This window comes from Zonotrichia albicollis, chromosome 1 (genome assembly GCF_047830755.1).
Source record: "Zonotrichia albicollis isolate bZonAlb1 chromosome 1, bZonAlb1.hap1, whole genome shotgun sequence".
In the NCBI taxonomy this organism is placed as follows: domain Eukaryota; kingdom Metazoa; phylum Chordata; class Aves; order Passeriformes; family Passerellidae; genus Zonotrichia; species Zonotrichia albicollis.
Genome location: NC_133819.1, coordinates 134,232,051 through 134,244,366, shown reverse-complemented (window position 1 = coordinate 134,244,366; position 12,316 = coordinate 134,232,051). Strand labels below are relative to the sequence as shown.

The following is a 12,316-nucleotide window of genomic DNA, read 5'->3' as shown; positions in this document are numbered from 1 at the left end:
CTACTCCATTTATTCATCTCTAAACTTATTTGATGCACTATGTGCTACTGCTCTTCAAAGAGCCTCTCCTCCACTGTCAAAGTAATTTCTCTTCACTGGCTTATACCATCTGGTCTTGGTGAACTGCTCCCAGTGAAAATCTTCAACAACATTTTCCAAACAACTCTCACCCTCTTTGTCCCACCTTTGTGAATGAAAACTTTTCCAGAATAATATGTCCTCACAGAAATATCCTGAAACCATGTGTTGTTCTTTAGTGCAGTGGCACCTGAGCTGGTAAAGGCCTGCAAGCAGAGATAGTGAAGATTTACACCTGGTGGCCTTAAAGATATTGAAATATTTTCTTTCTTAACGTCCTCATCTCTGTTCATACAACATACTCTTTAGAAACTCTGTGTTATCTTCTTTCCAGGTTTCAAAGCAGCAGAGGCAAGTGATGAGTCACACTCAGGCCACCTTTCCTTCTCTTTTTCATCTAAACTCACTTCTCTTTCTTTGCCTTTCTATTCAGAGCTCCAACCATCTGTGCAAATTATAGGTCTGACTGTTTCTGTGATGCATTCTTGAGAAGAGTCATAATCAAAGAAGGTAAAACATAGGTTATCATTTCCCCTGTCCCAAGTCCTCCTCACAGCCTTCTGTCTATCCCATGCATAATCCAGTGTTTGGCACAGCTTTCTTCCAGACACCAACATCTGGGCTATATCTAAAGGCTACAGAGTCTCCCTGTAGAACATCATTCAGACAGAGCTCTAGCAATCCTAACAAACCATGATAAAGCTTTTGGTATTTTCACTGCACTTCAGAAATATAGCACTATATTAATACTATACAAAGTCAAAATGCTTCTGCAAGGTTATATTTTCACCCCACTGCTCCAAAACATCAGCTCACTCTCTGCATCTCCCCTTCTGATCTCAAGTAATGCCAGTCTGCACTGTACATTTACCAGAGTTTCAAACAGGATCCTCCAAAACTTTTATGATGTCAGAGATGGTGAGATTTTGGGATGCAGAGGAAGGTGAGGGCTACCTCTCTGATACATACTAGATATGCACATTGTTCTCCTTTGAAATCTTGCCCTGAAATGCTTCTACCAAATAAATCCTTATTTAGAAGGTCCAGGGTCTAAATTCACAAGTTAAAGACCTTCATTACTGTTTTAGGGACTGAAATGGAAAATATGGATCCTTAAAAATTGTTCATTAATCCTAGAAGATCTGGATTGCCCAGAACTTTGCATTTGCTCCATAAATCTATTCCACAGTTGTCTGGGAAAAGTCAGGATATATACAAACAATGTATTATTACAGCAGAGCTGAGTAGAGTGGGTGTGCTTTATACCAGAGTCCATTGGGGTACTCAGAACTGCAAAGCCTGAACTGCTATGACTATCAAAAAGATAAACCAAAAGAAGATCTTGGGGAAGTTTATTTTCTTTGAACCAAAAAGCACAGTCAATAAACTTAGGATACAGAAGACCCAAAGTTTTTGCATGAGATAATCTAGGTCAACTAACTTTTCTTCTGTAAGAGTTTAAACTTTGTTCATCTAGGACCAAATGAGTATTTGGTAGGGACATGCAGGTGGAACAGTTTTAACAGAAAAATATAAGGAAGTACTTCTCTGGGTTACCATAGGGCTCAACAATTTGGGAAGTATCTGATGATCTAAGTCTGGCAAAAGCATACAGATATAGATGCCTAACAATTCAGGTGAGCCTGGATGGTGACTTCCAAAGTAAGTTTTTCACTACATCAGCAAATACGAATTTAATCTGTGGAGCCATATATTTCACTTTTATAGTGGTTTTAATAAAGAATTAATTTAAATTGGAGTTCAGAACAGAAAGGTCAATGGGAGTATATACACAGGTATAGCATGGAGAAATATTTAATCCCACATTACTCTTGTAAGGCTAATAATAACACAAAGAGCTGAGGTAAAAACCTCCCTAATGAGTCAAGCAATGAACCTAGATGTACTGTGATTGGTATTGGCCTTTTTGCTGATCTGTCTGAGCTTCTCCTTTCCAAAAAACCTTCTACTCTCACAGGTGGTGTTTGCAGCAAAAAGGGCTTTCTGGTGGACCCACAGCTGGTCAGATAATTTCACTGTAGTAGATTCAATTCATTGTGTCCTATTTCTGTTTCTATATTGTCTATAAATGATCTATGAGGATCTTGAATGTTCTTGCTATGTGTAGGGGTTTGTGAGATAGTAATTTTAAATTAATGCTCGGCTTGGGGCTGATTTCCCTGTACCCAAGAGCAAGATTTTAATTCTTTTGTATCTGGTCTATTCTAGTTGAGGAGAAAGAAGTGGGAAGGGTTTCTGTTGCCTGACTGGATGAGTTTAACCTTTGAATAGGCTTTTCCTGGCCTACTTTACTCAAACTCTTGCCATGGATGAATTAGAAGTTCATGTGCACGATATACTTTGAGACTTTACTCAAACATTTTTAGGCAAGAGTTTCTTCCACTAAAATCATAGTCTAGAGTATCTGCAGAAAAAAAATACAGAAGAATTTCAGTGAGGAGATTTTTTTAAAAGTTTTTAAAAATAATGCATTTATTACTCTACCCCCCTAAAAGATGGTTTAATCAGGTTCCTGATATTGTAGCCAGTGTTACACTGCTACAGCCAAAGCAGAAAAAGTGGTGGCAGAGATGGACACAGAAGGAGCACTGGTGACAGCAACAGACAAGCTTTAACGTTTAACACAGACATTTTTAAGTGGCTTTTTATATAGTGAAAACGTGCATCTTATAGAGGCAGTGTTTTTACAGGAACATTTGCAATGTTTTTACAACCACCCCTTCTGTAAGGGTCCTAATAATATCAGAGGTCTAAATATTGGACTTTCATATTTGTGTACCGTACCTATTGCTAACACTATATTTAACCAGTTATAAGATGCATTTTTACACTTATTTCACTAGGATTATTCAAACTTCTCTCTCTGCATGCTGGTTCTCTTCTGAGCATCTTTGTTTCTACTCTTACACTTCAATCCATATTGTGCATGTCCTTTTGAAGCACGTTGCCTTCATCTACTGCATTTTCTTTGCATTGCAGCACTGTCTTGAATGATGTGAGTTGGCTTATTTATGTGTTAAACCAAGCTGTAAGATGAGCTCTAGAAAAGCATTTAATGCCACTAATAGGCTTTCAGTCCACACAACCAGACTAATCTAGGGCAAAACACCTGAAAGATGTGTACAATGGACACAGGCTGAGTGTGATCAATTTCCCTCCACAAGACCTCCCCCTCTGAGCCACACTTGTGAGTGAGAAGAGCCCAAGAGTCAGATGCCTCACAGAGGCAGAAACACGTGAGTAAAGAGATGAAATGAGATGAAACACACAGGTGATGTTGCACTCGGACTTATTTTCCTCAAAAATACTGTGTACTGTTTAAATTATTAGATATCTAATAGCCTTGAATATTGAGGCCCCACAATGTGCTTAGGACCACTAGTGCAGAATAGCTGTGGAAGAGCACAGATGTGCCCAAACCACTCCCTGCTGAGGATGTGCAGGTTAATTCCTCTTAGGCATGCTGTGGAAAATAAACTCAGCCATTTGAAGGGTTTGGTCAATCCTTACAAAATACTTTACAGGTATGTGTTAATATTTCTCACTAGTTGTTTTGTATGCTCAGCTCTCTGTCCTGGGAAGACTGAGTTTATTAGACATCCATTATAATTGACACATTGTTGAAGTAGGGGTGAATAGATGCATTAGACAGATGATCTTAATTGGCTTTCATCCAAAAGAATTAAAATAAAAAGACAGCTGAATTTCATTCACATTTTCAATTAGTAAAACTTCCTTTCATTATTATAATGCCTGCTGAAACAGCAGCCACATCAGGGTGACAAATCCCGTTATCATGCTTTCTGCAATTGTCTTCCAAAAAGGCGTCTATTGAAAGCATTGTCTGAGCGTGTGTATAATGCTGACAATCAAGCTCCACTCAGAAAGCTGGGGGAGGGTGTCTGGCTGTGATCTATACAGAAATGCATTTCTTTCCCGTGCTGCTGGTTCCTCAGTGCTGTGTGCTTGTGCTGGGGCAATGTGCTCTGACAGGCAATGCGTACTGACAAGATCAATCACTGAGCATTAGTGGAATTCTCATGCTTTCCACCTATTTTTCTTCCCTTTCTTTATTGAGCATGATCCTCTGCAGGTGTTATTTGTTTGTCAGGCTGTTACATAGCAAATGTGGAAATAATTTTTTTTTAGGGAGTAGATAACAGCTGAACTCATATTGCCGACAATGGTTTCACACTGAAGTAATAATCGACGAGAATGTGAAAATAATTCTTTAGGCATTAGAGGGAGAAATGAATGGCCTCTTGGAGCAGGGGAGCAAACAAAGGGGCATTAGGAGGCTAATTTTTTAAATCCTTTTTGAGTGGCTAACCAACCTAATGCACTTGTAATAGCATTCCAGATTCTTAGCTTAGCCAACTCACCTAACTTAACCAGACAAAATTATATTGTTTATTTGTTCCATATGTGGCACTGAAGAGAAACATGTGGATAACCAAAAAAATCAGTTCATCTGGGGCTGGTCTTACCCAGCTTTCTTTTGCTGAGTTATATGCCAAGACCCATATGTATTGCCTTAGGGTTGTTTTGCTTTTATTTCTTTAATTATTTACTTATTGAATAGTCGCAACTTACATTATTTCCTACATCATTTAACTTCTGATGTCCATGTTCTCTTATATCATCCTACCTGAATCACAACTGATTTATATGAAAAAACTGAAATATATGAATCACAACTGTTATATTAGGGGTTGATGTTCAGTTTTCCACATACAGAAGCTGCAATCCAATAATTTTGAACATCCTAACAAGATATAGCTGGTCAATGCCAGAAATCCAGTTAACAGACTGAAAACTTGGCACTCTGATGCCAAAATTCCTGCAAAATTCCTGCAAATCACAACCCCTTCACAGACGAGGGGAATTTTCAAATTAATATAATTGATACTTTTTATTTATTAAGATTTTTTGTTCTTTGTCTCACGTGTCTGTCAAAGTCCAGCACAACTGGGCCCTGCCAGGCTGGAAGAGTTCCTCATTCCTGGCCCTACCAGTTTAGTTTTCCACGTTTTTGTTTGGCTGGCCATCTCTGAAGGATTAATTAAGCATTAATTTAATTTCTGTCAGCATTTGTATTAAGTAAAACCAGGACAATTTTGCTCATGGTCAGGTTTCTGGTAAGGAAGAAAATGGTTTTTATTTTTTAATGATGTACTAGAGCTCCTGAAGTTTCTGTAAAGCATTCTTTAAAAGTGTGAAATGTGAAAAAAAAACCCAAAAGAATAAAACAAAACCTAAAACTAAAGCCACTAAGGAATAATGATGAAAAGAGAAGAACGCAAATCATTTCTCATCCTTCCTACTAGAGATGCATTTTATAGCTAATGCATTTAATGAGTCAACATTGACTTATATTGCCTGAAAGCTCACTGAATTATTGAGTATCTGTGGTATGGATTATATGGAAAAAATAGTTTGAAATGGCTTTTTCCTCTGTGAAAATTTAATTTTATTTATATTCAGCTGCAGTTATTTTCCGAGGTTGTTATTAGATGAGTTCATCTTTCCTGTATATTTTAAAGAGCTAATGCAATTTAGTAAAAAATAGACTTTTTGCAGAAGCCTTCGAAGCTCTGTGGTTTGAAAAACACCTGAGGAAAGCTTAACTGAAAGAAGGACAAAAGAATAAATCAACAACAACAACATTTCTCTGAGACATGTGTCTACTAATTTAGCCCAAATAAAGCGTCTGTCATATACTGGGCTTTTTTTCAGATGGATAAATATTGACTTGGTTTGATTTTTTTCTGTGTCCTCTAAATAAATAATAACAATCTGAATATTTAATTTTTTCCCTTGGGTAATAGGAGGGCATGCTGCTGGTGAAGAGAGATGAAGAGAGAACCGCTCCAGGCATAGGTATAGTGCAATCCTTCACCGTGGACCTGTTTATTACATTTTCAACTTCCAGTCTTGGGTGGTGGATTGATTTGGCAGAGATTAGATGGGAGGTAGAAAGGAAAGCTGTCTTGTTAACCATTTCCCATATGATGATTTAACATTGACTTGGCACTGTTCTTAACTGCCCTGCAAGCAGACAGTTTTCCAAAAGAAATGGTATCTGCAGCTCATATACAGAGCTTTTCAATAGCTCTGCTGTGCAGACATTTCTCTGAAAACCTGGCCATGGATGACACACCAGCGGGAGCCATATTAACAATATCATGCTTGTCAAACACAGCTTTGAGAAATATTATTTATAGGGCTGTCTGGTAAACAAACCCATTTTGTGAAAAATTTTCAAGTTTCAGAATGTGATTTTGGTCTCATCAGTATGAAAATGTGAGCTGTCAAACTTTTTGGGTTTTTGAGGAGGTAATAAATATCCTGGAGACTGGTCAGGATTGCCAGGATGCATGGATATGCCAGAACTCAGTCTGTATTTCTTCTGAGTCTGCAAAAATACTCTTGATTCAGCAAAAAAAGAAACATTTTCCCATGAAAAAACATGTAATCAATGGTTTTCCTACCATCCTCTGTGATTAGCCATACTACTGTTTATCTATCCAGTAAGCACTGTACCATGGGCTATGGTTCTCCATGGTTCCTGCCTGACTAGTTAAACCTTTCATCTCTGTTACTGCTAATCCATCTGGTGCTTCTTAAGCCAACAAGAGCTATTAAACACCACAGATTTGCCACCACAGAGAAATACATCACCTTTCTTTAACTGTGCTATCTTTCAGGGCTGTGTGTCCCGAGCTGCATATGCCTTATGGTGGGCAAAGCAGAAGATTCTGGCTCTTGTGTGCAACCCTCAAAAATTATAACACATATGTTAATATGACTCTCTACAGAAAGACTTGGTTTCACTGGACCACAGCTTAAACTAATGAACTTTGGAGCAGAAAATCTCTATGCATCTGATTACTCGGTCTCCATCTTTCAAACCACGTTCTTATCCACTGCTATCAGTTTTGGAAAAGAAATACTCTTTTATTTAGTTTTCATATTCTTAAGTCAGAAGTTGCTCCTGTTCATCAAAGTAGTCCAGTGCACTACTATTTGCAGAATAAAGGCCTTATATTGTAAATTCTTCTCTAAAACATCTTTCCGTTTGGGCAGTGATTACATATTGTAGAGATAATTCCCATTCTGAGAGTATGACACAGTGAAGCCTGAATTCCTCTGGTTATTACCACAGCTCAAATAACCAGCCAGCAGCAGTGAAGACCCAGAGTTGCTGCTGGCATAATGGCAAATTCATGTGCATAAGAAGTGATGACAGGAAGGGCAGAGTCACAGCATAAGGGAAATATTAAAAAACCCAAACTTTCATTAGCAGGAATTAATTTGCACGGTCTTGCCAAGCCTACTGCACATGCTTAGGAGTTGTGTAAATAAATATCACTGTCCTTCTGCTGTAGCTGTGAAGATTGGTATAATTTAGGGATGAGCCTGTGGCTATGGGAAGCACTGGGAAGAGATCCCATGCGCTCTGCTCTCCAGCCTGTGCTCTGAGCACCACAGCATGCTGCCTCCCAATAAAGCACGAGATGAGGCTGTCAGACAGCCTGGCATGGCAGGGTATGAAGGGGGATATCCTAGCTCAGGGCACAGTGACCAGCCAGCACATATGACAGGACAAATCTACAGAAATGGAGAAAAATGTCTACCGGGCATGTGGCTGTGCCTTATGTGCCACACTCAGCATCACAGAACCATAGGATGGTCTGGGTTGGTAGGCAGACTTTAGAGGTTGTGTAGATTCAAGCCCCCCTGCCATGAGCAGGGACACCCTTTCAGTAGGCCAGGTTGCTCAAAGCCCCATCCAAGCTGCTCTTGCACACTTTAAAATATCTTCGAAGGGTTAAAACTTTAGCCTTTAACAAAATGCTCTCTTCATAGGCAGTAGAAGGAGCTTGTACATAAGCCTCTGAGGAGAACACACACTGCACTTTATTTCCACAAAGCCCCCATGAAGGTGTAGGCAAATACCGAGTCGAAGATGCTTTGCACCTTTTGGAGAGGTGGTCAGACTAAAGGCTCAAGTAAGGCCACCATGAGGTGGTGCAGACACCCCTCAAGATCTAATGGGACCTTTAGTCTGAAAACCTCAATGTGGTAAAGCACCTAAAATGTTTCACAGATAAAGGTCTAGACTAGAAATAGAAGCCTCCCTCCAGAGGAATACTGTATTTCTGGGACAATGCTCACTGGTTTAGCTGATTTTCTTGTCTTTAGGTTGTGACTGCTCATAATAATGTCTCACCTCACTCTCCCTGTGGCTGAACTTCAAATGGAGAGTGGCATTATATACCTGACACGCTCCTATACCAAAACCACATGATGAAGGAGGCTCTGAGTTTTTCTGATGTCTCCTAAAACTGCAATGTGAACAAAATCTGACTTATAATTTTACACTATATTTGTACAATGTTACTGGTTTAGGAGAAATACAGTTCAAATATATTCATATAAATAATCCTCATTTAAGAATTTATATATATATATATTTTAATTGAAATACTGCTTCACGCATGAGTAGGGCAGTCTTCTTGAATATGATGTTACCTCCTTTGAACTCACTTTTGGCTGCCAAAGTTGTGTTGCTTGCTTTTCTCCTTTCCATGAACCAGCATAAAAGTCTTGGTGGAAGAGCAAACTTTGTTGTTCTGAGCCAGCCCTTGCTGCTCTCAAAGAGCATCAGCTGGGGAGCAGCCTCACACTGACCCACCATGCTGAAGCACCAATTTGAGAGAGAGAAATTAAAAATACAAATCCATCCAGATCATTGAAAGTGTCAGAATGTCTCTTGCTTTTAAGACTATCCTAGATTATAATTTAAGGCAGGCAATCATTTCTAAATTTTGTGTAAATATGTATTTGATTTTCTAAAATCTTCAAGTGTCTAATTATTTTTTTAAATTATTTTTTCAGCTCATCTCAAATTGTCACTACACATAATTTCTTTCAAAAATAATACACCAAAGTAATTGCAGTGCTTTAGAAACACACAAAGGGATGTTCTTCGATACCGCAGAAATTATGAACATTAATTCAGTGCAAACCACACTGCCCAAAAACTCATTGTGTCTGGGACAGATAAAAATCCACATTTTAAGCATAAATGACAACAGCCATGCCTTTTGCATCCATACAATAAGGGACTTACAATATTACCAATAAAAATAGTAGTTGTTATTAACAGACACTGTGGCCAACAGCTGGCAAAACTCTTTTAGGCCTTGCTACATTCCTGAGTTGGTTGCAGTGGTGCCAGTTCATGAAGACAGCAGGAATGACAAACTATTAGTCAGAAGGAGATCCAGTTGATTCTTTATATTAATCAAAGTATTAAATCCTGGAGTCATACTGAGCAAAGATAGGTTTCATTGCTGCTTTTGCCTTGGTCGTGGTGTCATCAGGATTAATTTAGGCTAATGTTAAACCCCCTGCATTTCCCCCAGGTTCCTTATAGACAGTTAGATAGATACAGTTGATAATTTCCTAAAGCATATTTCGTTGTGATATTCTTTTCTAAAGAGCACGATGATGCTCTTTTATTAGCATAACCAATCAAACTGTGTCCATGGTCTAAAAGCAATTTATACAAATCATGATCACTTGAGAATTTTATTCTGAAATTAAGGTTTTAAGAGTTTTGATTAAATCACTAATTTCAAGATTTATGCTTTAAATACTTGAGCAGTGTGCATTAGCACTTTGTCATCCATGGTATACAGAGCATGTGACACTCATGATTTCTCAAAACTGAAATTAATCCACAGTTTAATCTAACACCAAGCAGGAGAAATGGTGTTGGAAATTACCTGAGGTCCCACAACATTCAAAGATGATTCATAGTCTAGGATCCCATGAAGGTGCTATGAAACTTTGCAGTCATCAACTTCAGCCCTATAAAAGAAGTAACTATGTACACCAGAAACTTACTCTGATCAGACAAACATTAACTTTACTGTACACAGAACAGTGCACTATATCTAAAAAATATCACATCCTTCTGTTCCATACTCTCCCTTGACCAGACCAGTCACCAAAAGTTGGTGGAAGCTGTTTGGTATCACCCAGTGCCTCCCGTTTTTCCCCTGTCAGAGGTAGGTGTCCTTTTGGCCTCAGTTTCCCAAGTTCAGGGAATGTGATGTGAAATGCTGAGATATATCACAGCCTGACTGAGGTTTATTATTTGCAATTATCTCAATGGCTGTGAGCATTCCTCCCATGGATACTGATCTGTAGCACAGGGAAAGGAAAGGTCTATTAGGATATTTCATTATTGCTCCAGCTACAGCATGCAGTCCTCCTGACTAGAGAACTATAAACCTCTCAAACACTACAGATGATCTAGGGGTGCTTTTTCTGATATGAGGGTACCATGGATGCTAAATTAATACCAGCCACATAACATTCATGACTGACATGCTGTTAAAGGTGAGTCTTGTGGCCAACAGATCAGACAGAATTGTGATGCCTTCTACTTTTCTGCTACAGGTTTCCCAGGCGTGCACCTCAAGGTTTGTGTTTTGCCTGTCCCAAAGCACATCCTCATTTGCCACAAGGATGGAAAAGGGTCAGGGGTAGATCTTAACCTCTGCCTCTACAATCCGTGGTTTCAAGAGATACATTTGAAATAACACAAACTCCTCCAAAAGCACCCAAGAAGTGAGGAAATACAAGCTGTAAAGCAGTAGTCATAAAAGGCAGCATATGTGGTTTAACTGAATTTGTCTGGAGTTCAATTAAGCAATAAGACACGATGGGGTGTGTCCTATCACTGGGCCATCAATGCAAGTCCCTGGGGCACTGTGAGGCACAGAGCCAAAGTGCAGAGTGCATTAACAGCCCGGTAATACATGCTTTGTCATGTCCCATGGTTCCCAGAGGATAATGCTTGTCTTTTGAAATGAAAGAACAAGAAGAGGTCCTTCAAAAATTTGGGAACCAAGATCAACTTTTCATATGAGAGTTTAAGAATGGAAGACATAGATTTGGAGATGTGGGATTGAAGACTGTTGGCTGCCTGGAGCTTCTTGTTACACTTCAGACATCTCTCTGATGGCCATGTAGGGATCATTTTCCAAACTTCTGACTGAATTCACCTCGCTTTTGGGATTTTAAGTGGAAAATCAAAGGCAATGTATAATGCTGAAAAGCTTACCTCAATGAAAAGAATAGGTAGAAATATGTGAAACACCATTTAAAAAATAAAGTCTCTTAATTCACCACATCCAGATAATATGTGTTTTCAATTGTTTGGCCAAGAAAATAAAGGTATTTGCTGTCATTTTTTTGTATGCAACACTGTAAAGATTCCTGAGGACTCCTGGAAACCTCATCTTAGAGCAATAGTGAAATAATCTGGTTAGAGTGACATCAAAACTCAGGCAAACTAATGGACCAGCAAATGAGGGGTTCAATCAATACAGATATAAATTATGACAATAAATAATCACGCCAATCAATATGGTTTCATGAAAATACATCTTGTCAAATTCATTTAATCATATTTTAATGAAATTACTATATACATTGGTAAAAATCTCTGCAATGACTTAATATTTAGACTGAATCACTTCACCTTAGTACCTCAAGAATATCCTAATTAAAAATAATCATCATACAATATCAATATTTCAAATGGATTCAAAATTCACATATGACAGCATATGAGAGCATTCAGGAAAATGCCATAAATGGCCTTTTCTATCCAATCCAAAGGGTCTGCAGTGGCATCCTAAAGACAGTGACTGTGATGATGTGGTTCAATATTTTATAAGTAAGCTGGGGGAAATAATAGAAATTTTTAGACAGGTAAATAAATACTGCTGAGGAGAATTAATAAACAAACTACAGAATAAACTATATAGAGCCCATAGTTAAAGTGAAATAAATTGAATATCATGTACTTTCATAAAGATGGAGATGCCTGAAACTCCTAGAGAATGCCTCAAATGCCTGCACTCAATCTCCCAGGTATGCACAGAAATGTCTAAGTGCCAAGTGGAGGGAAAAAATAGAGAAATATCTAAGGCCCCAAGGCAGTCTAATTTATTTGCTTGTACCTAGAGCCTAGATAAACTTGAACTTCCTTCCTGGCTGCCCACTAAAGGTAGTTCCCTAAATTGTGCAAGCATATCCAATGATACCTCAAACAGTGGGTACTTGCAGTTCCTGATACTCTATGTGCACATTTCTAAAGAAAAACACCTATTTTTCACATACTGCCTTTCTATTT

The 12,316-nt window shown here is 38.5% G+C and overlaps 1 long non-coding RNA gene across 1 annotated transcript in view; it reads left to right on the top strand.

Annotated features, from left to right (window-relative positions):
- Positions 1–11,301, top strand: part of LOC113458827 (uncharacterized) — a 33,178-nt gene extending 21,877 nt beyond the window's left edge. Inside the window, exons 5-6 of the long non-coding RNA XR_003379455.2 lie at positions 5,928–5,979; positions 10,573–11,301. This is a non-coding gene — a long non-coding RNA (uncharacterized LOC113458827). The remainder of the gene's footprint in view (positions 1–5,927; positions 5,980–10,572) is intronic.
- The last annotated feature ends 1,015 nt before the right edge of the window (positions 11,302–12,316 follow it).